The sequence below is a fragment of the Tiliqua scincoides genome, chromosome 2 (genome assembly GCF_035046505.1).
Source record: "Tiliqua scincoides isolate rTilSci1 chromosome 2, rTilSci1.hap2, whole genome shotgun sequence".
Taxonomy (NCBI): Eukaryota; Metazoa; Chordata; class Lepidosauria; order Squamata; family Scincidae; genus Tiliqua; species Tiliqua scincoides.
In genome coordinates, this window is record NC_089822.1 from 179,098,279 (window position 1) to 179,126,064 (window position 27,786).

A 27,786-nucleotide genomic window follows, 5' to 3' on the forward strand; every position below is an offset into this window, starting at 1 on the left:
GATAGGATTGCAACTGTGTGATTCCAGAGCCCCAATTCGTTGGCCACTGGCATGACAGGACCATGGAATGGGGGTGTACATTACTGCAAGAGCTGCCTTCTCTAGTCCCAGACTAGGAATGCCAAGTGTGCCACTGAGAAGAGCAACACATCATCCAGCTGCATATTTGCGGCCAGTGTGTTCTTTCAGAATGCACAAACTGACAGAGTTTGAACACACTGAGTGGATTCTTTGCTGCATAGTCACATTTTTGCACATTGCTCCAGAAACAGTTACATGTTCCATTTGCAGTACAGAGAAAAAGTATCTTCTAATAAGCATGTGGTTTTTCTGTGTTCTCACATTCTACTTGTGGTAGCCCATGTGGTCACTTTGTGGTCATAACCACTTGGTGCCTTAGAACCACTGACTTTCCAAAGGTTTTCACCCTGATAGCTTGTTGTTCGATATTCTAATTTATGATCAAGCTCTCAAGGGATTGTTTCAAGAACAGAAAACCAATATCAGGGCAAAAATAGTGAGCAAAACATGGCAAACAAATGGATATCTACAGACAGGTCTTAGGTTGGTGAGGGATCATGAAGCAGTAAGCATTTGGGGAGGTGGGCATGATGGCATTGTCCCTTTCTCTTTAAAGAACAGTTACATTGGAAATGCAAACAAACTCTTTTCTTAAAAAATGGCAAATCTAGAAGGTGCATTCTGCATGCTCCATGCTCCTGAAGTAAAGGGCTAGCGGCACAGCTGAAGGATCTGGCACCCTGGGCAATTAACATCCCCCCCCTTAGAGACCAGATGCCCAGAACACCACCCTGGGGTGTCCGGGATGTGGTCTGACACCTAGCAAGGCTGAGTGTGGTCTCCCTGAGCCTTAGAAGGCCTCCATAAGGTTTCACTAAAACCGTAAGTGCCTTTCTAAGAATGTCTAGTGCCTTTCTAGGTATTCTGAGGCATGGGGAGGACACGCGTGGCCTCCCCGCCCCTCAGAACTCCTCCCAGACACTGTTGGGAATCCTCCGTTGGGGTGGGGGTACCCTTAAGGCATGGTACCTGGGGCAATGTACCCTCTGCCCCCCTTTGTTATGCCACTATTGTCCTTCTCTTCACACTGCTGAGAAAGAGAACTCCCTCATACTTAACTCTGAACCTGGGGTGGAGGCCGGGAGAGATTTATTGCAGTTTTTAGGCATACTCAAGCCATCCCTGTTAATGTTTCTTATAGAGGTTTTCTGTCTGCCAGTTTTCTTTCTGCTGTCAGGCAATAACAACAGCACAGGGCCTGGGACAATCTCTTGCTATGCACTTGTAAATATAGAGTTGTTCTGAGGAACACCATCAGGACAAGCCCTGCTGAAGCAAGGAATGCAGTACAGTGAATGAAGAATGTTATGTGTTTAATTAGGAGAAATACTTATGGGATGGCTGAGAAACTCTGCCACACCAGCCAAGTACCCAATTATTTTAGATTTATTGCTGAAGCAGCCATTGTATTAAGAAGCCATATTGATGTAGGTTTTGTACCCTCATGGAATGGGCTTGGCAATTGCAAATCCACTTGCTTATATTCATTATGCGTGGTACATCCAAGGGGAAAACCCTGCCTATAGTCCTGGCCATGCCACACTCTTAGCTAACTGACGTTTATTAACTAATACAAAGTTGCAAATGATGTACAAACAAAGCTAAACAAAAAGCTCCAGTGTGGAGCCTAAATCAGGGTCCTAAATCATGAGCCATGGTGTGACAAACCGCACAGCCTTTGCCTGTTCTTTTAAAATGGGTCTTTCTTGCCAGGCTGAGAATCCATAGAGCTTAGCCAAAGAAAACACTGAGTGGGTGCCAGGGTTCTCCCAAGTCTTGGCATCCAATCAACAATAGTAGCTTTGGCTGAGTTCCATGGAACGGAGCACGTGCTCCGTAAGGTCACTTCAGAACACCATATTTACTTGATATTTACTTCAGTGGGTTTTGCAGACAAAAATAATAAGGGACAGCAGCACAAGTTAGGAACTAGATCACAGTCCCAGGACCCTTTGCCATCTCTCTCCCCTGGGATAAGAGCCCATTTCAGGCAGCTTAAGGAGGAAACTAATTCTTGAGGTTCTCTTTTATCTGAGCAGATATGCTTTTAGGAAGGCCTTTCCAGAAAATGAGATTATAGTGCAACAAATATACAGTTGTTGCTCAGTCATTGCATCGGATCAAGATACTGCCCTTTGATTAAGTACTTCTGTTATGAGGATATTGTCTTAATGTATTTAGCATGGGGACCCCAGCTGGACTTCCTGCCTGACTTCCTAAAACTGGCAAGAGCTTTGCCTTGGACGCACCAGCTCTCTGATGAGTGCCCCATTCTATACTGTACACTGAATCCCCGTATTCTTGTGAGCCAGAGTGATCATTCAGTCTTTTAAAAAGAACAATCAAACAAAGCTGAACTGCTTTTCTTCTGTCCCATTTCCCCCCCCCCCCCCAACACTATCCTTTCTTGGAACAACTTGATCCCTTTCTCCTGCCCTTGTTTGGATTTGAAATTGTGCTTTAAAAAAATTAAATAAAGTAGGGTTTGCAGTAAGGATGTGGTTTTGAGTTGATGGTCTGATAATTCCAAACTGTGGCTGCGTTCATTTTTCAGCTTCCAGCTCTAGAAGCACTAGAGAGGTTTTCTCCCCCCCCCCCTTTCCAGCATGCTAGGGTCATGTTTGTTTTTCACTGTCTAGCATGCTTGCCACACTACCAATCTTTCCTGAGAACTCAGGCCTAGAAAACATGGCTGCCTGCCAGGGATGGGAGCTCACGTCTGCTGACATTGGGAGTCTGATGGGAGTCTGAGGCTGCTGACATTGTGCTCAGTCCCCATGAATGCAGACCAAGTTTGTCTGTGTCTGGGTGTTCTTGTTTACTTCTTCCACTGCATGAAACAACTCATGGGGCCATCATTCAGATTTGGTAAGCAGCAGAGATGTTCCAGCCAGGAGGCAGGCAAGGGTTTCATTTTTGCATTGAGGCAGGAGCAGGCTCTCTTGTCCATCTGTGAAGGAAGTGACGATTATTGGATGAAGGATGTGTGACAGTCTGATTTTTTTTTATAAGGTAGGGCAGAAGTCCAAGGAGATTCTTGCCTTAGAATTGGCTGGTGAAGCCCAGGGAGGGGGAGGAGGCATGGAAGCCAGGAGGAGGTGGTTTGTAACTATCACACCACATGGCTCCTCTTGGCTCCTTTGTTACTTGGAAGGAGGAAGCCTCATTAAACAACCAGCGCAAATGGGACTACTTTTGAGTAGAGCTGCAAAGGATAGGGTTATACTGGTAAGCCTCCCAACTGCTGCACATGACTCTCCTCCCTCTTGCCGCTTCTGTCCCCACTTTCACTCAGTCCATCCCACTGCCTCCCGCCTTGTTTACAGATGGGATGGGGACATCAGGGGACTGTTTAAAGAGAACTCCAACACACACATGCAGCCTGCAGCAGCCTCGTTTTTTTCCATGGAGCCGCAGCTGACTTTTTAAAGGGAAAGACTCATCACTCAAGTCTTTTCGAGTCACCAGAATGCTCCGGGCGACTCAGAAAGTCCCCCTGCTAGGACTCGTTTTTGAGTTGAGTTGTGGGGGGCGGAGACTGGTGACTTAAGTCAACCTGCGCTGGATTTGCCTATCTCTGCTGCCTCCATGAATAATGTTATAATATTGCTCTGTTCTGAGGAAACAACTGGGTGCAGCCATTTGTACAGCAAATAGGGAAGGTGGTAGAGGAGGGGTTATTGGACTTGGTCAAAAGGAGCCATCCATTCTTGAGATTTTGAAAGCATTATACAAAAGTTAATAACTTTAAGGTGATTTTAATCACTATAAGGCAATGATTAAACATCACAAAAACATCCTGAAGGATGTCTGACACAATTTTCCTTCTGTTCTTTTGCACACCACATTTGTAGCATGCTTGGGGCATGCTAGCAACTTCATTTCCAGCTATTTCTAGCTGAAAAACAAACACAGTTTGTAAGTAACTAGGTGGGAACTAGGAAAGAGCTGTTAGGTACATCTCCATGGAAGATTTCTGTGCCTCTGTGCTTCTTGTATTTATTAATGCAAGGAGTTGTAATATGAAAAGTTGTTCCTTTAGGAGCAGAAGTGATAGGGCTCTGTAGAATCATGCTTTTGCCCCGTATAGTCTGTGCCTACTTGTGCTGGTCTTTTGTCTCCCTATTTCCTGTACACCCACCCATCTCCACTCTCCTATGCAGTTGTGCCTCAGGTCACTGATTCTAGTGTTGCCCATGACTTCAAGATAACATTTAATTTGTCCTGGTACATGGCATGTTAAAGTGGACTACTGCTTGATCCTTAGTTTACTGCATCATAGAACCATGGGTCTGGAAGACCTTTTAAACATTACTCTAAGATACAGTAATCTAGGCTAATCATCTCCACCAGTGATGAACGTTAACTATATCCAGCCCATCACCGCATATTAGTCCAGATAGTGGAAGAATATTATCTGTGTTCAAACCAGATTACAGCGTGTCAAGAGACGAGGAAGGATTGTAGCACTATTCATAAGAAGCACAGGTGTGCATCTGTATATTCTCCCACTATCTGGAAGGAACAGCCATTGCCAGAGAGGTCAAAGAACAATGAGAGCCATGAAAACCTCAATTAACCCTCCTAGATCATATAACATATATTGGATTTTCCCCTTCTGAAAGTCTGAAGTGTCATATTTTCTCTGCAAGGCATTAAGACAGAGCTACAGATGTGAAGCATGCCCTATAGATGTGAGCAAGCCCGAGCATCTGGTGGCTGTGGATGAGATTTCAAAATCCACATTAATCAGGATCTCAATGTTGTAATTCAGGCCCATTTGTCTTGGAGATCAGTCTAAATTTAGAGACTCTCTAGGGCAGCATTCAGTGGGCAGGTGTCAAGGAAACTGGTCATACTTCTGTCCATGTTGTGTCTGCACCCATGAATCAATTTGACAACCTCTCTGTCCCCAGGGCTGCCAAATTGGCACCTTTCTCTTGCAGCAAAGTGCATCTTATATGATTATAGAGCAACGGAATAGATGTTACATGAACCATGAAGCTGCTGCCACTCCATACCTCTCTTCCCTCCTCCAGATAATATGGGGTGACAATGAGTGACATGACATCATTTATCTGACTTTTCATCACATGATTGGCAGTGGTGAAGAGAGCAGAGAAATGCACCACTCTGTATAATGACGACACAGTAGAGCATTTTAATTAATGTTGCTGGAGATCTTTACTGAATAGCACTTATGTGCGGGTAAACATAGGATGATGGGCATTGAGTTGGACATTGCTAGATAATTTAGTACTCCCTGAAGTGCCATATGAAGTCTCTGTTTTAATTCTACTTCCAATTAACTGCAGAACAGCAATGTCGCAGCAGTATGAAAAAGCTGTAACATGGAAGGTATTTTCTGGAATGCTCTCGACAGGCTAGAGAGGTGATAAGATGCAAATGAAGCACAAGCATGACTTCTGGAGCCACTATTTGAGGTGTTCATGTTCTTTGGATCTTGGCAAAACTCCATTACAGGAGAGCTCTATAAGGATGAGGTCCTCTAGCCTGTCTTGTGATGATTTTTTTTTTTGAAGGATTTCAGACATAGAAAGAAAAAGGAGACTGAACGAAGGAGAGCTGTCTCCAAAATAAATATTACATAAGTGAATTATTGGATCCACTCTAGTATTGGCCCAGATCCTGCACTTGAATTTCATTTTTAAATACTGAGAGACTAGACAGGTGTGCCATGCCGGGAAAGGAATAGATTCAGTTATGGGCTTTATGCACTTCTGTCTCCATTTGTTCTACTGCATTGCAGAGTCTGTGGAATGCACATATTGAAAAATTCAAATATGATATTGTTTAACCAAGATGTCTGTGCTCGAGGGCAGCCCCTTCTTGTAAAAGTAAGTACATGTTAACAAACTGATGTCAGTCCAACTTAAATAGTTTAGCCTTTGCTTTTTATGGAAGAGGGTCCTTCTTTGGAAGTCCAGAAAAGGCACACAGACCCTAGGAACGTAGTTGTGGTTGTCAGAAGGCACTGTACAACTTTAACTGGGGGGTGGGGCTCAGTGGTAGAGCACCTGCTTTGCATGCAGTTCCCAGTTTCAGTCCCTAATAGCAGTTCCAGGAAGGCCCCCTGCCTGAAACCCAAGAGAACCGCTGCCAATCTGTTTTGACAATACTGAGCTAGATGGACCAATGGTTTGACAGAAGTCACAGTCTTAATGCTCTAATGGGCTCCATGCACAATCCATAATCAAGCACATGGCTAGTAATGGGAATTTGACCTGGATTGTAATCAAATTGTTGTACACACTGTAAGCCTATACATGTCTATTCAGAAGTAAGTCCTGTGGAGTTTATTGGGACTTGTTCCCAGGTGGGATTACAGACTTAAACACAACTGATTCCTTTGGCCTTCCGATTTGTTTCAGCAATGAACTTGTAAAACAACAAACAAACAAACAAACAAACATTGTTTCTTAAACACACACACACACACGCTATTTTCTTAAGTCCTGTGAGACTAGCTGCTTCCATACTATCAGCCCAATTTGAAATGCCACGAGTCTGAGTCTCCTGGCATGAAGCCAGTACCAAATATCAGGCAATGTCAGTCCATGTTTGGCAGCAGCCCATCAGGGGACCCATCTGGCCAGTTGGACTACAGGCAGTGGTAACACCCATTGCACCATCAGGGTGCAGGCTGAGGTTGCCATGGGGGGCAGTTAAGCGCTTTGCCTCAGAGTCTGCTGCAACCTGGTGATGCCACTGTATATTATGGTTTCAATGAACTACTATGTGAAGATAAAGTAGAAGGGTTACATGAGGGTTACATTCCAGAACAGCACATAAAGCTAAAATTGCATATACTCAAAACTACCTTGAAAATTCCTTACATCCTGAAAATACAAATTGTCTCTTTAAAAATTACTGAAGACAGGCAGAAACTGAAACCAGCAGACGGAACTGCAGTGTCATTCTCCATTCTCAGGGTCACTCTGGGGTATGTATTTAGTAAGTGGAGTGGTGGGTAGTGGTGGGTGGAGTAAACCTGTACTATTTGTGGTGGTGGTGGGTGGAGTAAACCTGTACTATTTAAGCTGCAGAGTTTTTGTTTTTGGTTTGCAGAATGTATGAAGTCGAATTTGCAGATACCAACTGCACCTAAGATAAGGGGCGACTGTAAATCCTTGACTACATGGTTTAGCAGTATCAGGGTCAACATAAAAAAGAATCTAGATTCTTCAGCATCCAAAAGGAATAGGGACTCAGGATCTGAACTGAATACTGCGTGGAAATGGTTAATGAAAACTCTCAACAACATATGATGTCCATATGGGGCTGTTGCATCCCTTCGTCCCAGATGTGATGAGTGATAGGGAAGCAAGCAGTGGGAAACTAAGCAAAGGATCCAGATGAGGAAGATAAGGAGTAGCATGAAATTGACCTCTGCTGCTCTGCGAGTGCAAACGGAGATGTGAGCAGGTGGCTTGAGGGGGAGAATGGCTTGAATTGAACACCAGAAGCCCGCCTGAGCCTCTGAGGACAGCGCTTAACTCTGCAGAGCCTCTTGTGAACTTGATTCTTGGCTCCAGATTTCAGCTCACGGAATATTTGCACATCTGTAAATAATGAACAAAAGCAATTACATCTTTCACAAAAAAGGACAAAGAAGCACATTTAACTGGATTGGCAAGAAGCAGAACCCAGCAGGGCTTAGACTAGTACTGCTGGTTTGAGCCTACAGTTACTACAGTGCAGTGGTTGCTTATAGTCAGTTTCTTCTGAGCTTTCTGGGTTTTTTTCCTTTCTTGCCTGTAACCTCCACTTGAACAAAGACAGTGAAAGAAGGACTCCTTAATGTACAGAGAATAAAATCAGGATGGGCAGCCCAACTCTCCAGGGCTCATCACCAATAAAGAGCCAACTTCAATTTTGGCAAAAATCAGACTTTCCATGCACCTGCTTCCAGTGTTCAGCTGCATTGTCTTCAAAGCTCAGAGCACCATGTTAATTGTATTTGAAAAATCAATTTGGTCCTGACACTTTTGGAGCTGGTAACATTGCCCCTTCTTTACAAGGTGCTGATTACACAGGCCAACACACATTTTGCTTCCTTAAACATTACACCAATTCCTGGTTATATCTGGGGTGCTGATTCCAAAAATGGCATCTGTTTTACCCTATCATGTCTACTTTAGGAGACACAGCTTAGGCTCTTTAGTGAATGGTTCAACCAGCTTCTTCATGAGGAAGTCCACACCATGGCTTCCTTATGAGGAAGCTGCTTGACCCATTCACTAATGAGGCTATACTATATAGGTTGAGACTAATTATTTGTGTGGGTTCAGTTCGAAGCACTCAAATGGATGGCAAAAAAAAGTATAGCAATATATAGCAGTATAGCAAATCAATTTAAAAAACAAAGTTTATTTGCTCCTGTGATTTAAAAACAGCCTTGCTGACCTTTGTGATGTTAAGATAAAGTCATTAAGAGGACAATCCATCTCTCTCAAGGTGCTTAGAAATGCTTCACTCTGACCCTTCCCTTCACCAATGCAAAGTATCTTTCTTTCACATGCTCAGGAGGAAGGGAGGGGTCCGCTGGAGAGAGAAGGATTGGTGGATTGTCAGCCAGCTGCCCCTCCCTCTCTCATTGAGGCTATTGTTGTTGAAAGTACTGTTCAGTTTTTTTAACTGATTTTAAAGGGGTGCATTTTCCCCTTCTCTAGGGATCAGCACATTCCTTGTCATTTGCAGGGGCCATTCGTGTTGAGTCAAATCTGTGTATAAATAGGCTGGACCTGTATCTCCAAAACTAGACATGATAGACGGATGCCATTTTTGGAATCAGCACCCCAAATTCATATCAAATCACCATAAAGTTTGGGAAAAACTTTTCTGACCCTCAATTTTGTAGGCCTGTGTTAATCAAGGAATTCAAAATTCCAGTACCAGGAAAAAAGAAAACACCCTATGAAGAGGTTGCTTGGGCTGCCTGCAAGACATCAGGACAAAACTAGAATGATCTGTGTCATTGCATGCTTTATAAAACAGAAGTTCACAATCTTCTGCTAATGGGTGGAGGCCATTTTCTTTAGCCAAGGGACTAGTACTGCAATACCGTACACACTTCCCTGGAAGTAAGCCCCGCTGAACAATGGAACTTACTTCTGACAAGAAGTGCTTAGGATTATGCTGTGAAAAAGTCAACAATCAAGCTTTAGTTCAATATAACTTTGACAAAACTGAGACCCTTATCCTGAAGGACTCATACTGGCCCACACTGTCACAAACGTGCCATAAGGTCATTTGCAACAATTAGTGTCGGCCCAGCACCAGAGCTGGCCCAGTGCATGAGCCTTCACTGCAGAACTCAGCTCCACCAGATTTAAAGCCCTGCGTCGGGCCTCCTGGCCCAACATGGGGCTATTTTACTCTGCACTGGCAAAATAGTTGGTGCAGAGTCAAGTAGCCCCATTGTGGGGCTTCTTACCTTACCTGCGGGTACCTTACCTACCTCCCTTCTCCCGAGGAGACATCAGGGGCCACTGGTGGCTGCCTGGCATCCATAGGATGCAGTAGCCGCCATTTTGACACTGCTGCAGTCCTGGGAGCTCGGCAGTTCAGGACTGGGCTGTGAATGTGTTATCCTGCCTGCCTCTCTTGTTCCACCCTAATCCCAGGCATGGTTGTTAGAGGCCTGTAATTGTCACTATGGAAATAATGACCAGAGAATATCAGCACAGTCAGTTGTTGCCTGCAGGATGGGAAAGCTGGGATCACTTAGCAGAAGTGGAGGGGGGGGGGGTTATGGAAGATGGCAGTTCTGATGTACACCAATAAAAAAGAAGGTGCCCAGTACATCAAAGAGAGATCTGGGAAGTATGAAGAGGCAGAACATCAGGTGAAGCTTTTCCTGGCATAGAGGAAAGAAGAAGCTGCACCTAAAGGCATCACGTTTTAAAGACATGGAACTCTGCATGTAGGAACCACATCACTCCTGTGCTGGTTCTCATGCAGGGGTAGGACTCACCAGAGTGCAGAAATATGTGATCAACCACTGCGTAGTTATAGAGAGCTAGATTCGTGCAGTATTCTTGTGTTTGCTTGTTTCTTTGTCCTTAAGCCTTGTCTTTATTCCACTTCATCCTGCCCATCAGAACTGAAATGATGTTTCTTTGCTTTTAAATATTTTTTTTTTCAGTCTGGTAACACTAGGAACTTCTGACATGTGCGCCCTGTGGCACTTAATTCACCCGCCCAAGTATGGCTTTCACACAGACTGCTGAGCGTGATTTACAAGAGTAAGCAGCGGAGCCCAAGGCCAATGTACCTTCTGCATATTTTGCTTCCCTAAATTCAACCGCCCCAGGCTCTGTTTGCACAATCCAGTTAATCCCCACCTTCATGGCACAAGACTGCTTTGGTGCAATGGGTTCATACAGGGAGCCATGCCAAGGTTTAATCCACAATCAGAAATGTGAAGGGACATTTAAAGTGCCGTTTGTGACTGTTTCTGCTGCTGCGCCCAGGAGTGTCCTTTTGCCCCCAGAATACCACCCTACATTATGCAAGTTTTGTTTTTGTGCTCACTCAAGAGTGTAATTGTCCCTTGTTTGACATGAAATACCAGGAATGTTCAAAGACCATGTGGAGAGGGGAGAGGAGCCACCCTCAAATGAGCAGGTTCGTTTAGACAAGTTCTGTGCGGATTCCCCTTGATTCCTGCTGCAGAGATGATGAGCATAAGTTACTGCAATCTCTTAACAAACATGTAGGTTATGGTTTGTCTCCATTATGGCGCACTGTCAGGATACCTTTTTTCATTCATGTCACATTCTCTTTCATTTTCCTCTCAACATCAGAAATGTAATAAATATTAACTTTCCCAGACAAATGTTAATAATCCCTGATGGACTTCTCAAATCTTGAGAAATGTAGCTGTCCCAATAAATAGCCTCAGTCCCCTAAAGGTCAACTTGGTATAAGATGGTATGTTGGGCAGGAGGTCCGGTCTAGAGGGTAGAGCCTCCATTTGCCTGAAGATAATATCCACAAGGTCGCCAGTTCGAGGCCACCGGCACCGTGCGACCTTGAAGCAGCTGACAAGCCGAGCCGAGCTATTCCATCTGCTCTGAGCGTGGGAGGATGGAGGCCAGAATGTGAAACCAGATCAGAAAGAAACATCTGAATGTAGTGGTTCTTGAAAGATAGAACCTTCTTTCAATTGTAAAAATCCCTATGGGGATTTAAATTGCCCGCCTATGTAAACCGCCTTGAATAAAGTCTTGAACAAAGACCAAGAAAGGCGGTATAAAAATACCTCTAGTATTATTATTATTATTATTATTATTATTATTATTATTATTATTAAGCATTAACTGAGGGCCCAATCCTGATCTATGCGCACCAGCTCAGCATTGATGCGCAATGTCGCAAACGTGCTGTGAGGCAAGCTTGTGACATGTTCCGCCCAGCGGAACGGAGCCAGTGCTGGGTGGAGGATGGGCAACTGCTGCCTGGAGCTCTGGGCAAGCGCCGTGTGGCAGAGAGGTAAGTTGGGGGTGTAGGGGGAGGTGGGGGAAGCATGGTGGGGGAGGGAATGGGGCCTCTTGGCCTGACACAGGACTCCGTTACTCTGCGCTGCCTAAATAGTTGATGCAGAGTCAAGTAGCCCCATTGTGGGGTTACTTTCCTTATGCGGGGGAAGGGGACAAAGCCACAGGCAGCCGCCCAGTGTGCTCAGGATGCCCTGGCAGCCATTTTGGCGTGCTGCAGCAGCCCAGAGCTCCAGGCAGCTCAGGATTGGGCTGTTACTCCACAGAATCGGAGCTGATATTAACAATATTATCTGTCATTTTGCCTTTATGCATCTGGTAAAGTGGCTACTGCTTTCATAAACTCATGAAACTTTGTTCTCTGGTTAGAATGGCAGAGATGACAGCGGCAACTCTGAGACTGCAGTAGACCAGAACAACTTCCATGGTCCTTACGTGCACTGGGGCCACACACAGCTTCTAGTTACCCCCTCCAATCTCAAATGCACAGGCTCATGCTGTGTTGATTCTGATTCTGGTTCCTTTTTCTAAACCTACGGTAGCCTTGGAGGGTGGAATTTAGACCAGAAGATTAGAAATGGGGAAGAGGGCCTTCTTAATCCTTTCCCTGCCTGTCAAATTTCCATTCAAAAGTTTTTGCCTTGCAGAGGAAAAGATATGGGGGAGGATACTTTTGAGCAGAGAAAGCACCCAGAAAGGAAGGGATTAAGATTTAGAAGGCTCTGTCCTTCAGCTCCAGCCTTCTACTCCAGACTGCAGCCTGGTATAGCTGCTGTCCGTTAAAGAAAGGAGCACCAGAGTAAAGCAATACACATGATTTGAATGTCATATGTAGTTGAGCCTTAGGCTGCCATCTTGTAGACACTAATCTGGAAGTAAATGCCATTAAACTCACTGGGACTTGCTTCTTATCCGAAATATGCTTAGGATAGGGCTTCCTGGTTCCCAAGGAACTTGTTCAAAGAAATATGGCAAATTTAGAAAATGCTGAAAGAGATGGTTTCCAAAATTAATTTTTAGATGCAAAAGACTATCATTTTACAAGTGAGGCGACTCATTTATGGACATGATGCTAATGCTGATTTGGTGTGCTGCAGAAAGTCACTGGAGAACACAAGGGCTGTTGGCCATATAAGGGCGCAATCCTAACCCACTTTCCAGCACTGACATAAGGGCAGTGCAGCTCTGAGGTAAGGGAACAAATATTCCCTTACTTTGAGGAGGCCTCCGTGAGTGACACCCAACTGAAGGATGCATTACAATCTCATTGACACAGCTATGCCAGAGCTGAAAAGTTGTTAGGATTTGGGCCTAAATTAATTAAATGTAGAGATCTTTGATCTTTTAGCAAAGAAGAGTCAGGAAATACAACCATCCCTGATAACTTTTCTTCTCTTTGAGCTAAAGTGCCCCTCACTAGAACACATGAGCAGGTGTCCTGCGTACACTCCAGTTCATGAAAGAAGAAAATACGATTGCAAAAGAAAACAAGTAAGGCCATCTGAGACCTATCCGTGTGCATGCTGAGGCAGGCAGACTCATAACTTCCAAATTCATCATGACTGTCTGCTGCCTAAACTGTGAAACTCTTTATTGAGTGTTCAGTCATTTAGCATGAGTTAGGGATTTATGGAGCTCAGATCACATTGCCTGTTTATTTGTGCAAAAGGAGAGTGGCCAAGGGGTGGCCCATGGAGCTTGGCAATAGAAGCCCCACTTGGTCAAATCTTCGAGATGCAGGTGAGGCTGATGGAAAGAAACCACAGGTTTCAGTGCTCTTTACTTGAGCTGCCTGGAGTGAAGCACTGTATGATGGCATGTATATGGCTATTTTGGGTCACATTTCTGCATTATGCGATGCTTTTGGCAAGAGATGTGATGGAGATGTTTCCCTGGCACTCTGATTCTAAATGTTAACACTACTGTCCTGCTGAATCTGAAGCTGGCAAACAAGGTTAGGCGATCATATGAGAATCAGGCAGCAGTCCAATCTGGGTAGTTGAGGATCAACACATCAAGGCTGAATTGGAGTTGCACTCTGTCAAGTTGTAATTAAACATATACATATATACCAAGCACAACTGGATTCACAGACTGTAAATTACAGTCCCTGTATTCATGAAGGTTCCATTCCAGAACCCCCCACAGTAAACTGTAGATATGAGCAAACGCCTCCCCCTATCCTCTGGAGCCGAGGGGAGCCGTGCTCTCCTCACCTACAGAGGGTCGACTGAGCCCAGCAGAGGCTGTAGATGTCCGTTCACAGCCTCTGCTGGGCTCAGTCGGAGCCTGAGAGCAAAAAACACATATCGTAACTTCTGGGTTTTTTGTTTTTGTTTTTAAATTAATGCCTTTTAAGGCATTAAAAAAACATTTCCAGTTTTTAGAAAAATGGAAAGTCACGAGTTTTTTGCTCTCAGATTCAAACTGAACCTGGCAGAGGTTTATGACAGCTGTCCATGGCCTCTGCTGGGCTCAGATGACCCTCCAGAGGCTAGCAGACCTCTCCTCACCTCTGACGGGGGTGCATGCAGGGGGGGGCGCAGGAGGCCCACAGACTCGATCCATGGATAAGTAAATCCGTAATTACGGGATCCACAGATGTGGGAGTTCCCTTGTATTGTACTGCATTTTATTGATCACCTTGGGCACCTTAGTTTTTAAGAGCAGAGGTGGCCTTTTGAGTAAATAAATATTTTGAATAAATAAAGTAGTGAAAGCTGAAATTACAACTACTCGTGAAAACCTCTAATTTGGAGTAGTGGGGTTCTGGGGAGAGGAAGAGAAAACCATTCTTGTCAGGGGTAATGTAATTAAAAAGGTCTGCAATGTCAGCAAACCTCTTTGTGATTCAGTGATATTGTCCTATTATTTTTGAGATTTTTTTTTAGAAGTTGCAATGCTATGATGTTTGCCGACCAAGTACACTGCCTGATTGTCTACTCCTTGAAGTGCTTTGAAATTATGTTAAATCTCTGCTCCTAGAATACTGATTTGTTCCTTTCTCAAAAGGCTGATGCCTGCAGTTTGTGGAGTTTTCTTTTTTCACTTGAGTGAAGTTTTGCATATCAGAAACACTCTCACATAGCACTTTGGAAAAATTTCTAATAACGTATACACTTTGCACAGGAAAGCACAATCGGACATTCCCACTACAGGTACAGCCTATTTATCCATGGATTTTTTATCTGCAGATTTGTCTCAACGCAAATGGGGTGAGGGAACCAAAAGTCACACACACTCTTGCCTCCTTTGCCCTGCACTGGCATCTTGCTCCATTTCTAGGCAGCCCAAAACACTGCAAAAAGGCTCCACCTGGCACAGGCAGGGAAATAGCCCTTGAGCCCTGGAAGAGGTTCCCCTTGCAAAGAAACAGTAACACTCCTGGAGCCCCTGAGCCAGTAAAGAGGCTGAAGAGGGGAAGGGGGGGCCTGAAAATCTCTGTAGCCAGCAAGGTGGAGCTCTCTTTCTCTCTCTCTCTCTCTCTCTCTCTCTCTCTCTCTCTCTCACACACACACACACACACACACACACACACAGGGGCAGGTGTGGAAGCAACAGAGGGGATTGCTTCAAAAAACCCAGGGAGTGTTTGCCAAATCCCTCCCCCTTGAGATGGTGCAGGCAATCACTGACACAAGCAAGCCTTCCCACCAAGCAAAGCATGAGATATAGCCTACAATCCCCTCCACAATTTCCTGGGAGTAAGCCCCATTGACTGGAATGGGGCTTACTTCTGAGTAGAAAAGCATAGGGCTAGACTCTTAAAAGATCAGCATCCCAACTGTGAAAGAAACCAGACAGCTGGCAATGGGGAGGGCTGAGTACGGAGTGAAGGGGAGGGGATTGATAACAGCTGCCTTAGTTTCCTTCCATCCCGAAGTGTCAGGCTGCAGTGTATTTGCATAACTCTATGGAATTTAGCACAACATGTTTTTTGTTAATCACACTAAGTCATGGAACGGAACTAATGTGGATAAATAGGCTCCACCTGTACTTTGAAGCAGAACAACTGCAGAAAGTCATGAGTCTTGAGTCCCCTTGGTCTTCTTTGCAGCGAATTAGGTAATTATTAAAAAATGCTAAGTAGTTTGGACAGCACATATAATGTACTTAAATGATCATGCCCAAGAGCTGGAAAAAAACACCTGTGCCACTGCATCCTTGTAGAATTGACAACCTACATTGCTTCTGAGACTAGGAATATTTTTGTTCTCAATACAATCCTAAAAGTAGCACAGAGGCTCCACCAACCTGAATCTAAAGAAAGGACCCAGGCATGCACACTGGCTACTTCCTTTGCAACAAACAATGCTTCCACAGCCACTATTTAGTTCTAAAAACCAGTTTGTCTTTTCTTTAGTAGGAATTATTTTGGCAAAACAACAAACAAAATGTTGTTTGTGTGCCTGACTTTAATTCATGCTCATGAGTTGTGTCTTCTTTGGATCAACTCAAAGTTGTGAACATTAGGTGTTCAAACATACAGAACTAGTATAAAATTGAGTGCCTAAAAACTGGCAAATGTAACATTTGCTCTGCTTGTTTTCTGGCCTGTTATCCTTCCATTGTACTTTTCAGACTTTTCTTTACAGTCAAGATGGCCAGAAGCCTTTTAAAAAAAAAAAAAGAAGAAGCTCGGTTAGTCACAACTCCAGGAAGTGCGGTTTTCAGAATGATGCCAAATATCACAATAAAATTGTGAGGCTTGACTACCCTTTGTGAGTTTGGACCTGAACAAATCATGTTAATGTCAGTGTATTCACAGTTTTCGTTAGGCAAGCACATTGCTGCGTAATGATCCCCCTTGTCAAAGATGCCACATAAGACAGTTTGCCATGCTGAACACATTAAGTGGGATGAACACTTTGACTAAAAAGTGCAGTCATGCTGAGCAACAGCTAGCCCTGTTTTGAATATGAAAACTCCAAAAAGGGAGCTTGCATTTTGAGCAGAAAAGAGGACCCACAATGGACTTCTCAGCATTTTCAGGTTGCATCTAAAGCAAAGAACTAAGTTGTAAGATGCTGGTTTGGGTTGTTCATAGAAAACAAAGCATCAGGCAGGATGAGTAGGAATTTCATCTGGGAGGTGGTTTTAAAACAAAGTTACAAATTCTTCTGCATTTGCACATACAATTGACAACATTACTATCAACACAATCCATATCGCAGTATTAGTGCAGTGCAGACTTACTTATGCTGAGAATAGCTTTTCTCTCAGCACAATGGAGGAAAGCCTTGTCGTATGCGACATAAGTGATGGTGAGAAATGTTATTTATTTTTTACAGTATTCAGTTCCTGCCACTTTTAAGTCTGAAGATGCTACAGTACTTCAGCATAAGCTTTCATAGGCTACAGTGCTCTTCATCAGATCCTTGAAGTGATAGCCTCAGTGGGCTGGCAAATGTACATATCTCTCTCTGTGTACACATATATACACATACATAAAAACAAAGCAAAGAGCAGAGAATTTGCAAGAGGCAATGAAACAAGACAGATTCTGTAATAAGTTTCAGACTGCAAAAAAAAAAAAAAAAGCATTGCTGAAAATTCACAATTGGTGGTAACTATCCCCTACAATGCTAATGAACCATGTAGCATGTTAAAAAGCCCATGGCATGATTCAGATCCCCTCCTGTGATGGTGCTAAGTCTCTCTATAAATTCTAATTTGACTTGCTCTTGTCTTAATCTCCCTTTGAAGTTTTATTTTTTTTCTGTTGTAGAACTACCGTTTTAAGAACTGCAGCAAAATGGCCTGAGATGGAAATGCTTCCTTGCCCCCCTGCTCGATCCCAGTGGGCTATGGGGAAACATTTGTACAACAGGAGAGACGGGATTAGAATAACATTGTAACAGTTTGTAATAAGAGAGGGAATACTGCTTGAAATTGTATGTCATATTCAAGTTCGTATCTTTTTTTGTACCTATGGAGTAAATAATGCAAAAAAAAAATGTCCAGGATTCTTTTGGAAAGTGTGGCAATACGATGTTTGCCAACCAAGTACACGGAAAATATTATTTTCAGTTAATTTCTGTGGTTGTCCTTGACAAGACATTAAATATATGTAATACACAGTCCTTGAAAATACGTATGTGTTTGTAACATGTACTAAAGTGACAAATTGGGAGTTATTTTTAAACATTTAAATTGGGCCACACTTTATAGACAATCCCTAATAATTTCTGTGAGCGCATATGAGAACTGCGGAAGAGCGTCAGCCTTGGTTTGGAGAGCCTGGGAACATTTGTGAGTGCTGGCAAAGGGAGAGGCTGAACCATAGACTCTTCCTTTTCAGCAGTGCCTCCTTTCTGGCAAATAATAAATGTTGCACTTGGCCATTTTTCTGCAAGGGGGGGGGCTGACCAAATCTAATTAAAGCAGCCTTGGATGAATGGCTGGTCTGTCTGATAGCCCTCGCTCACTGCTCTTCAGGTGCCTTCTCATTGCTCACTTGCAGAAGTTGATGCTTATCACCTGTGCTGGAGCTTTGGCACAGCTGCGGCCATTGTGCCTGCTATCTGGCGAGCCGCAAGTGCCTGCTGACACGTATTTCGTCATACTTCGTTTTTTGGCCTCAGGTCAAACCAGGGCTCCCCTTGGGAACCATTGTAATAAAAGGCCCTTCACATCATCCCCACAGCTGTACAAACTGCAGCCACCTTCGCCTCTTGCCTGCTCTGGAATGTGACTGGAATTTGGGAGGCCGTGCCTGAGCACAGCCTTTTGGATTTGGCCTTTGGGGACCGGGTGAGTCCTTTTAGTCTTGCTTATCCGGTCTCTGCAAAGGATTAGACCAAGCTTTTCAGATGGTGTTAAAGCAGAGGGCAGGCAGACTGCTCTAATTCAGGGGATTGAATTTGTTGTTTCAGGACTTCCAACCCTGCTGTATGCACATGAGCAGGGTGCTTCCAAGGCCAGTTTGATCACAAGATAGGTTGAAGGCTCTCTTACAAGTGGCAAGCTTCTGCAGCACAAATGATGAGCAAGTGCTCTCAAAATATGCCATTCGTAGACTTTTAACTTCACCAGAGGCAGCTTCTGGCAGTTATGGTTGAGGCAATATCTTGAGATGGTACTGGGCATTCAGAAAACACTTAGTATGGGTTTCCAAGAGCTGTGGTCTTGGGATGGTGCCATTTTGTCCAAGATGTTGTCACCCTATTTCCTGGTCAGCAAGCTGTTTTATAATAGGCCACTCTAAGAATGGTGTGAGGGCTGGTTGGTTAAGTCCCACCTCTCACATGTGAATGGCTGGTACATCTTAATGCCGTAGATGTTGCTCCCTCCCTGTCCCAATCTTTTTCCTCTGGGTTGGTTATTTGAGAAACAGTGGTCTGCATGGAAATACATGCTTGATACCATCTTGAGGCCTCTGTCATAACTGCTGGAAGAGGAGGTTAAGTAGGAGATGGAGGGGGAGAATGATGAAGAAGATTGATTGAGGCATAGGGCATGACATCTTTGTCAGTCACTAGTGGTGAAAGGCTAAGTTGAACTTTGGTGCGTGAGTTTAAGCTAATCTCTTGCAACTGCATTCAGCTGACACAGATCAGTATGGGACCAATATAGGGCTTGCAGTTCACAAGCCTAGTGGCTTCCCTGAGGAAAAAAAAGGATATGCTTTCATTGCATTGCTACCATGTTGAACTACACAGGAACCTGGAATCACAGAATACTAGAATTGGAAGGGATTTTGGAGGTATTCTAGTCCAACCCTCTGCTCAATGCGGGCAACTGCTACAACATCCTTTGTGAGTGGCACAGATAAGGTGCCAATGTCATAGCAATGACACATGGATGTCACACCAATGATGTGCCAACATCATCGTGATGGCATGCCAATGACGCAGCAATGACACACTGCTGTTAGGACTCTGCTCCATGAATAACAGGTTGTGTTCGTGTTTCCATGGACACTGGGAGTGTTGCTGGGAAGGCCTGGACCAGCATCATTTTGCCAAGGCAGGCATGGCATCTGGTCCTTGTTGCAACAGTGTTGGTGCCACATCCCCAGGATAGGCCTCGGATATGGTGGATGCTGCACAGGCTTCCATGCAATGTTGGTGTGGCATCCAAATTGGGTTAGGTAACAAGACTTTAAAAAACTATAGACTTGGGACTTTTCCATCATACCTAAATGCCACCCCCCACATTTTACTTAACATACAGTACGAAGAAAAGGCCTGGAGCACTCAAAAGTTTGCCTATTACTGTGCAAAATTTTATTTGATCCCAGGAAAGGTATTCATCTACTTTAGCTTTTGGAACTTTCTTTCTAATGGACCAAGATGGCTTCCCATGAAGTTTGTGCCAATTAAGGACCCAATCCTATCTGACTTTTCAGCACTGATGCAGCCACAATGCAGCCCTGAGGTAAAGGAACAAATATTCTTGTACCTTGAGTAGTCCTCGATGACTGCCCCTCCATCACATGATGCAGCTCACAACCCATGGGCAGCCCAATCCTGACCTGCCCAGTGTGCAGGGCTGCAACAGCACCAAAAATGGCTGCCGCTGCATCCTACATGCTCTAGGCAGCTGCCAGCAGCTCCTCCGGAGAAGGTCAGCATAGAATCAAGAACCTCCATGTCAGGTGGCCAGCTCAACATGGAGGCTCAGGATCCAGTGGAGCAAAGCTCTACTGGTCCCTCCTCACTCCCAATCTGCTCCCTCCCCCCGGAACGCCTCCTCCCTGCCCTCTTCCCACCCTCTCTCCACCTCCCCCATCCCTGGAACGCCTCCCCCTGCCTCCCCCCACGCTTCCACCTATCTATCCGCTCCTTGGCGGTCTGAGCAACCTCCAAGTGGCAGAGCTCCAGTGCTCACCTGGCGCTAGCCCAGCACCAGCCAGTGCCAGGTTAGCATTGGCGGAGCACCAGTGCCCACATTTGTGCTTTATGGCACATTTGTGACAGTGTGTGTTGGCGGTGAGCGGGGGCACAAAGCTTAGGATTGGGCCCTGACACAGTTGCATCAGTGCTAGAATGTTGGATAGGATAGGGCCTTAAGTTCAGTTTGTCTTGCTTGTCCTCCTGGGCCCCTGAAAAACATGTGGCTTCACCAGACACTCAATCCTAATTCCAGAGGGAAATTTACAGTTTGGGTTTGACATTGACCATCCATTAAGCTTCTGTGCAGCTGTTCATGTGAAGACAACATTAAACTCTCCCAGAAATTGTTTGCAAGAATCTACAGACATTCTTCACTGGACCAGGAATGTGGGAATTGAACTGCCTTATTTTCCCTGGCAAAGAGCAGCAAACTTCTATGACTTGCATCATTGCATAGATTATTCATTGATGGACACGGTTGCGGAGGATACTCTGTTTCCCTGGGTGCACACCTTTCATCCTGACATCACAGTCTTTTAAATGTAACAGCAGAAATATTCTTTTTGGCAATTCATAGGGTACAGGAGTCCTATGGTGCTCACAACCCACATTTGAATTTAAGCTACCAAGAAAACTGATTAAAAGTTGATATTTGAAGTTTTAAGGGTGAGATCTATAAATATGAAAACCTTTGTGAACAGAGCATGTGCTTTCGATCCATCCAAAACTGGTGCAAGGGAGTCTGAAGTATGTTGCTGTTTGAGCTGAAATTCTCAATTGTGAATTTTGTTTTGAGCATCAGATATCCTTCTGATGGTTCCCAAATGATCAAATATTTTCAGCATGTCATCTCAGTATTAAATATCTGATACCCCACTGTAAGTGAACTTAATATTTATTTCTGACCACTGATATTTCGCTGTATTTGATAGCTGGCATGCAGTGGTGACAGTATTGTGATAGCTCACATGTAACAGTATATCATGTGATTTCAAACTTCTAGTCATCAAAGGCCAGCTATTTTCCACATTGATATCTGGGTGCTTCCCACATAGTCTATTGCAGGATACATCTCATAGGGCACATTCATATAACCAATAGCTATGTTGAATCTTGCTGTTGCCCATTGGTAATTGAGATTGTGTCCTTCCTAAAACACACCCAGCAATTTCCCTGTAGCTACTAATTGCAGGGAAAAACCACTAGACTGGGAAAAGTGATTTTCAGCTGTTCTTCTTAAGAAACCTCTGATAATAACCTTGCAGGATACCCCAAAGTTCCCCAAAAGAGTTTTAAAACCAATGGCATATCAGATTTCATGGCATTTTAATGGTTGACATGCAATAGCATCCAACATTAGATAATGCTTGATAGCTGACATGTAATAAAATGGTTAATCTTATGCTATTTGATAGCTAGCCAATGATATTTGGAATTCAGCAGTCAACAGCTCATGAGATTTTGCTTTAGAATCCTGCCGAAATGAAAACAATCACAAAATCCAAACAAACATTGGTGGTTGGCCAGGTTGGGCAGTGGCTAAGGGCCTTGCTCATTAGAAGGTCCAGAGGCATCACTAGGGTTTGTGTCACCTGGTGTGAGAGCTCATTGCATTACCCTCCTGATGGACCTTCTCCTGTACCAGACCATACAGAATAAATTGCAATATCATACACACAACCTAAATGCAGTGGCATCATTATGGTTGGTGTAACCTTCATTAACTTTATTTTAATATGTAACAGTACAGGACACCCAACAAATCAGTAACCAACAAAAAACCGGTTGCCAACTTGACAGTACTCACACAACTGAACAAGAGTTCTAGTATTAGCTCTAATATAGGGAAATGAGAGATGACTTATACTAACAGCCTGTTGGTTCCCTCCTGTGTCATAACAACACCTCACTGACTCTCAGAACAATCAGTCACATTGGACAGTTTTGAGTTATGGAAATTCAGTTTTTGTCACATATGGCAGTTGTGTTTTCTTTTTCTGGTTATTTGGCCATAAGGTTTGATAGACTATAGATATTTCAATGCAGTTTGTTTCATTACATTCTGCTTGAAATTCTGCATTAAATAATACAGGCCAACACACGTTTTGCTTTCTTAAACGTAACACCAATTCCTTGGTATATTTGGGGTGCTAATTTCAAAAATGGTATCCATTTTGCCCTATCACGTCTAGTTTTGGAGACACGGCATAGCCTCTTTAGTGAATGGTTCAAGCAGTTTCCTCATGAGGAAGCCTACACCATGGCTTCCTCATGAGGAAGCTGCTTGAACCATTCACTAATCAGATTATACTGTATCTCCAAAACTAGATGTGATAGGGCAAGACAGATGCCATTTTTGGAATTGGCACCCCAAATTCATATCAAACCAGCAAAAAGTTTGGGAAAAACTTTTCTGACCCTCAATTTTGTAGGCCTGTATAATATATAACATGATGGTATTATTCAAATAAACCAAGATTTTGCAATTTTAACCAATAGTGGAGTAAACCCCCCTCCCCGTGTCACCCGGTGTGGCCTACACACCCCACACCCTCAGTGATACCACTGAGAAGGCCTGTCTGGCTAGGCCAACTTCTGAACCCATACCACTCTTACACCCTTGAGCAGTAGTGGTGCCCAAATTCAAAATCCAAGTGCTTTAGACGTTGCTTTAGACTTGTGTGTGTGTGTGTGTGTGTGTGTGTGTGTGTGTGTGGTGAGCACCTGGCTGCCTGAAACATGTGCTGGATAATAATAATAATAATAATAATAATAATAATAATAATAATAATAATAATAATAATAATAATAATAATAATAATAACAATAACAACAACAACAACAACAACAACAACAACTTTATTTCTACCCCGCCTTTCTCCCCGAAGGGACTCAAGGCGGCATTACAACATATTAAAAACAATTTAAAAAACAAATAAAAACATATTAACACATACTAAAAACAGCAGTCAGAGTAAAAAAAATAGGTAAAAAGAGCATAGAGCAGCAGCAAGTCATAAAAGAATCAGGCCTGTAAAAAAAATATTAAAAGATGTTAAAAAGATGTTAAAAGGCCAAGAACTCAGAAGGCCTGTTTAAACAGAAGGGTCTTCAGGCCTTGCCGAAAGGTCTCAAGAGAGGGAGCCATTCTTAAGTCAAGGGGAAGGGAGTTCCATAGCGTTGGTGCCACTACTGAGAAGGCCCTATTTCTTGCAGCTGCCCCACGTACCTCCCTAGGCGGCGGCACTTGTAAAAAGGCCTTCTCTGACGACCTGAGAGGGCGAGCCGGATTGTACGGGAGCAGGAGATCTCTAAGATACCCTGGTCCAGAGCAGTATAGGGCTTTAAAGGTCAATACCAGCACCTTGAATTGGGCCCGGAAACGAATGGGCAGCCAGTGCAGCCGCTGGAGAAGCGGACTGACAGGGTCGAACCGCCTACCTCCAGTAACCACACGGGCCGCCGCATTCTGCACTAGTTGCAGTTTCCGAACCGTCTTCAAGGGCAGCCCCACATAGAGTGCGTTACAGTAATCTAATCTCGATGTCACCGAGGCATGGATCACCGTGGCCAGGTCTGCACGATCCAAGTACGGCCGCAGCTGGCGCACCTGCCGAAGCTGAGCGAAGGCCCCCCTTGCCACAGCCGCCACCTGGGAATCCAGGAGCAGCTGCGAGTCCAGGTGGACCCCCAAGCTGCGGACCTGCTCCTTCAGAGGGAGTGCAACCCCATTCAGCGCAAGCCGATACTCCAGCACCTGCATTGAGGATTTCCTAACCAGGAGAGCCTCTGTCTTATCCGGATTTAATTTCAGCTTGTTAGCCCCCATCCAGATCCTCACTGCCTCCAGACAGCGCTCCAGGTCCTCAACCGCCACCCTGGAGTCTGGAGGAAAGGAGAGATAGAGCTGGGTGTCATCAGCATATTGATGGCACCCCACTCCAAACCCCCGGATGACCTCTCCCAGCGGTTTCATGTAGATGTTAAATAGCATGGGGGACAGAATTGAGCCCTGTGGCACCCCGCATCTCAAGGGCCAGGGTGTCGAACAGGCATCCCCCAGCACCACCATCTGGGACCAACCCTCCAAGTAGGAGCGGAACCACCGCAAAACAGTGCCTCCAGCTCCCAACTCGGCCAATCGGCCCAGAAGGATACCATGGTCGATGGTATCGAAAGCCGCTGAGAGGTCCAGCAGGACCAACAGGGACGCACTCCCCCTGTCCAGTCCCCAGCGTAGGTCATCCACCAAGGCGACCAAGGCGGTTTCCGTCCCAAAGCCTGGCCTGAAGCCAGATTGAAAAGGATCCAGATAATCCAGATAACAGATAATCCAGATAATCCAGATAACAGGCATGCTGGCCTGCCTGTTCCAGCGCAAGTTAGGATTGCGCTGTTAGTTGTATAAAAACAAAATGCCATACAGACTCTAGTTAAATGTGTTTGTTCCATTAAAAGAAGGACAGTAGAGAAAATGACTCTTGTTACAGTGCATTCTGTCCTTGAGCAGTGTGCACTGCACAGGTTGAGGATTGCTACTAAATCAACTTTGTGCCAGTGGAACACAAAGATACACTGCCATCATGGATATACGCCAGCCCAATGATATCTTCTCTACTGTTACATTATGTTGGCGTAACTGCTTCCAAATGAACAAAAGCTTGTTGCCTGGAAATCATATACTATGCAAAGCACTTACGGAGAAATTGCAGAGCAGTTCCTTGAAGGAAGGCTCTCTCTCTCTCTCTCTCTCTCTCTCAAACCTAGGTTACCAAGTCTTTTGCTGTTCCATTTGTGACTTATAATCCACAGTGGGATTTAATTGACTGGCATGGCTAATAAATATTGACAAATAAACAGAGAATCTCTTTTGCAAGTGTTCCTTGTATATGGCTTTTTGGAACTGATTCATGTTTGCTCATTTTTCTTGTTAACAGTCTGCTGATTTGTAGGCAAACATTTTCCTTGTTGAGCCACCATTCAGTCAAATGTTCCAAAATAGTGAAGAAGGTTTACACCCAATCTCATGCTGGATGTTGTGCAATTAGTATCAAAGAATTGCCCCAACCCATACATCAAGTGTGGTTTGGCAACCTGGGGCTTAGCATGTAATTAATGCAAGTATGCAAAACAACCACATTCTTCTGGCCCACAATTCGGTTTTGAAGATGGCCATCTAGTCTCGGTCAGGACAAACTGCTCACCCAGAAACAGAATATAATTTGAACCTTGCAAAGCCTTGGAATAATTGAGAAAGAAGTTGATCTTCTCCTGGAAAGTACAAACTCAGCTGGGGCTGTTAAGTGTGCTCATTAACATAGAGTGCCATCAAAGCTGAGAATTTTGCTTGCTCTGTGCTACTCAGCCCTGACAGGGGTTTACACTTCTTTAACAAGAATGAAAAGGAGACTAGACACTTCTCGCCTCTGCATCACAGTAGTATTGATGTTTGGGCTTATTAAATTCTGTGGTTTTAAAAAACCTCTGCATTAGAAGAACACGTTCTAGTTTTTTTCCATGCAATGTCTTTTTCCAGATGGAATTGCCTGGCCATCACTCCCCCAGAGAATGTCTATGTCACATACAATGGAAGGAAAGAGAGAGTAAGGAATCCTCTCAAAAATGAGGTGCAACAGCTGTGGTGTGACTCATGTACATGGCACATTTTAGAAGTCTTTTAAAAGATGAATCTCCAATTCATTGCTAGAAGGATCTTTAGACCATCTTGGTTTTATAACAGTCAAATAGCAGCAGGATTCCTAATCAGCATCCTGCCCTTTAATTCGTTTGCCATGCTGTGGTCCCATTTGAAGAAAATGGTTGTGTCCCCCCAACATCCCTCCCCCCAACCAGGCAGCTATAAAATCAGGGAGAAAAGCTTTCATTGATATCAATGAATCTGCTTTTGCAACAACACTGGAAGACAAATAATTTGCTATTCCTATTTTGTAGATGGTTGTAACAAGTCCCCTTTTCAGGGTACAAGTTAATCCATGGCTAAGGCTCAAAAGACTAGATGTTGCAAGAAACCCAGAGCTGCTGCTACTCCATGTAGCTGTCCTCCTTCTTAGTAACATACAGCATAACACAAAGCCCTCATTTTCTTCACCCCATATTTGATTGGTGATGGCCGAGAATGAGAAATAAGTAGTGCAATGACAACGTAAGTTATTCAATACGTGACTAAAAAGAAGGTCACAAATCACAGTTTTGGAAGCAGAAGTTGGCAGGGCACAGCACTGATTGGGCTGGCACCTTGGACATCTTAACCATAACTCTTCCTACAGCAGTTCTGCAACTTTATATGAAATAAGGTTCTATAGAAATGTTGAATCCCAAATGTGCAAGCAGGATTTCAAGAAATGTGAAGGGGAGAATGCAAAATTGACTTATTTCAGAGTGAAGGCAAGCGCACCCACTGACTGCAGTTCTAGGAGGGAAAGGCAAGCTTGCCTTGCCAGAAAAAGTGCCAGCATTTGTTTTTAGTTAGGTCTGAATGCACCAATGATTGTTTCAGTCTTCGAAGTGGGTTGCATGGGAGGGGGACTTAGACCTGGACAATCCAGGTTCAAATCCCCCCCCAGCCACAAAGCTTCCTGGGTGACCTTGGGTCAGTCACTTTCTCTCAGCCTCACTTACCTCACAGGGTTGTTGTGAGGACAAGAAGGAGGGGAGCAGCTGTGTACACCACCCTGAGCTCTCTGGAGGCAGGGCGGTATAAAAATGTGAAAAAAGCAGAATGTAAGAATTGACTCTCAATAACAGCATCATGACTGCCAAACATTTGAACAATGTGTACCTGCTACTGAGCAATGCTTTCCTCTTCCTCTTCTTCCTCTTCCTCTTCTACTGGAGATCAGTTGCAATAATGAGTGGTCAAATTCAGTCATTTTATTTCAAATTGAGAGAATACATTGCATTTGGACTTGCTCTGTGTTAATTCCATTACAGCATTAAAAAACATTAACATTATCTGTTTACAATCTAAGACATGAATCATCAATGATGTACAACAGATGGACAAGGGCAGACAAAGGACATGAAAGAACACACTAAGATGGGGGGGGTAATGCATTGCTCACAGACAATCACAGTAGTTGCTTACTGGGGTCATGGGAAAAGAGCTTCTAAACTGGTTTGGACTAGAGATGGGCAAGTTGCTGAGAGTTTGTACTGGGTTCATTTGGAAATTATCAAAGTTGATCTTCTCATCCCAACTGGATAGTAATCAGACAATTTAAGATGCCGAAATTTGCCATCCCTTCCTTGCTAGGCTTCTACCTTCTCCTTATCTATTGTGTGGCGGGAAAAATAGCCTCATCAAAGTGCATGTGGGGAGGAGAAAG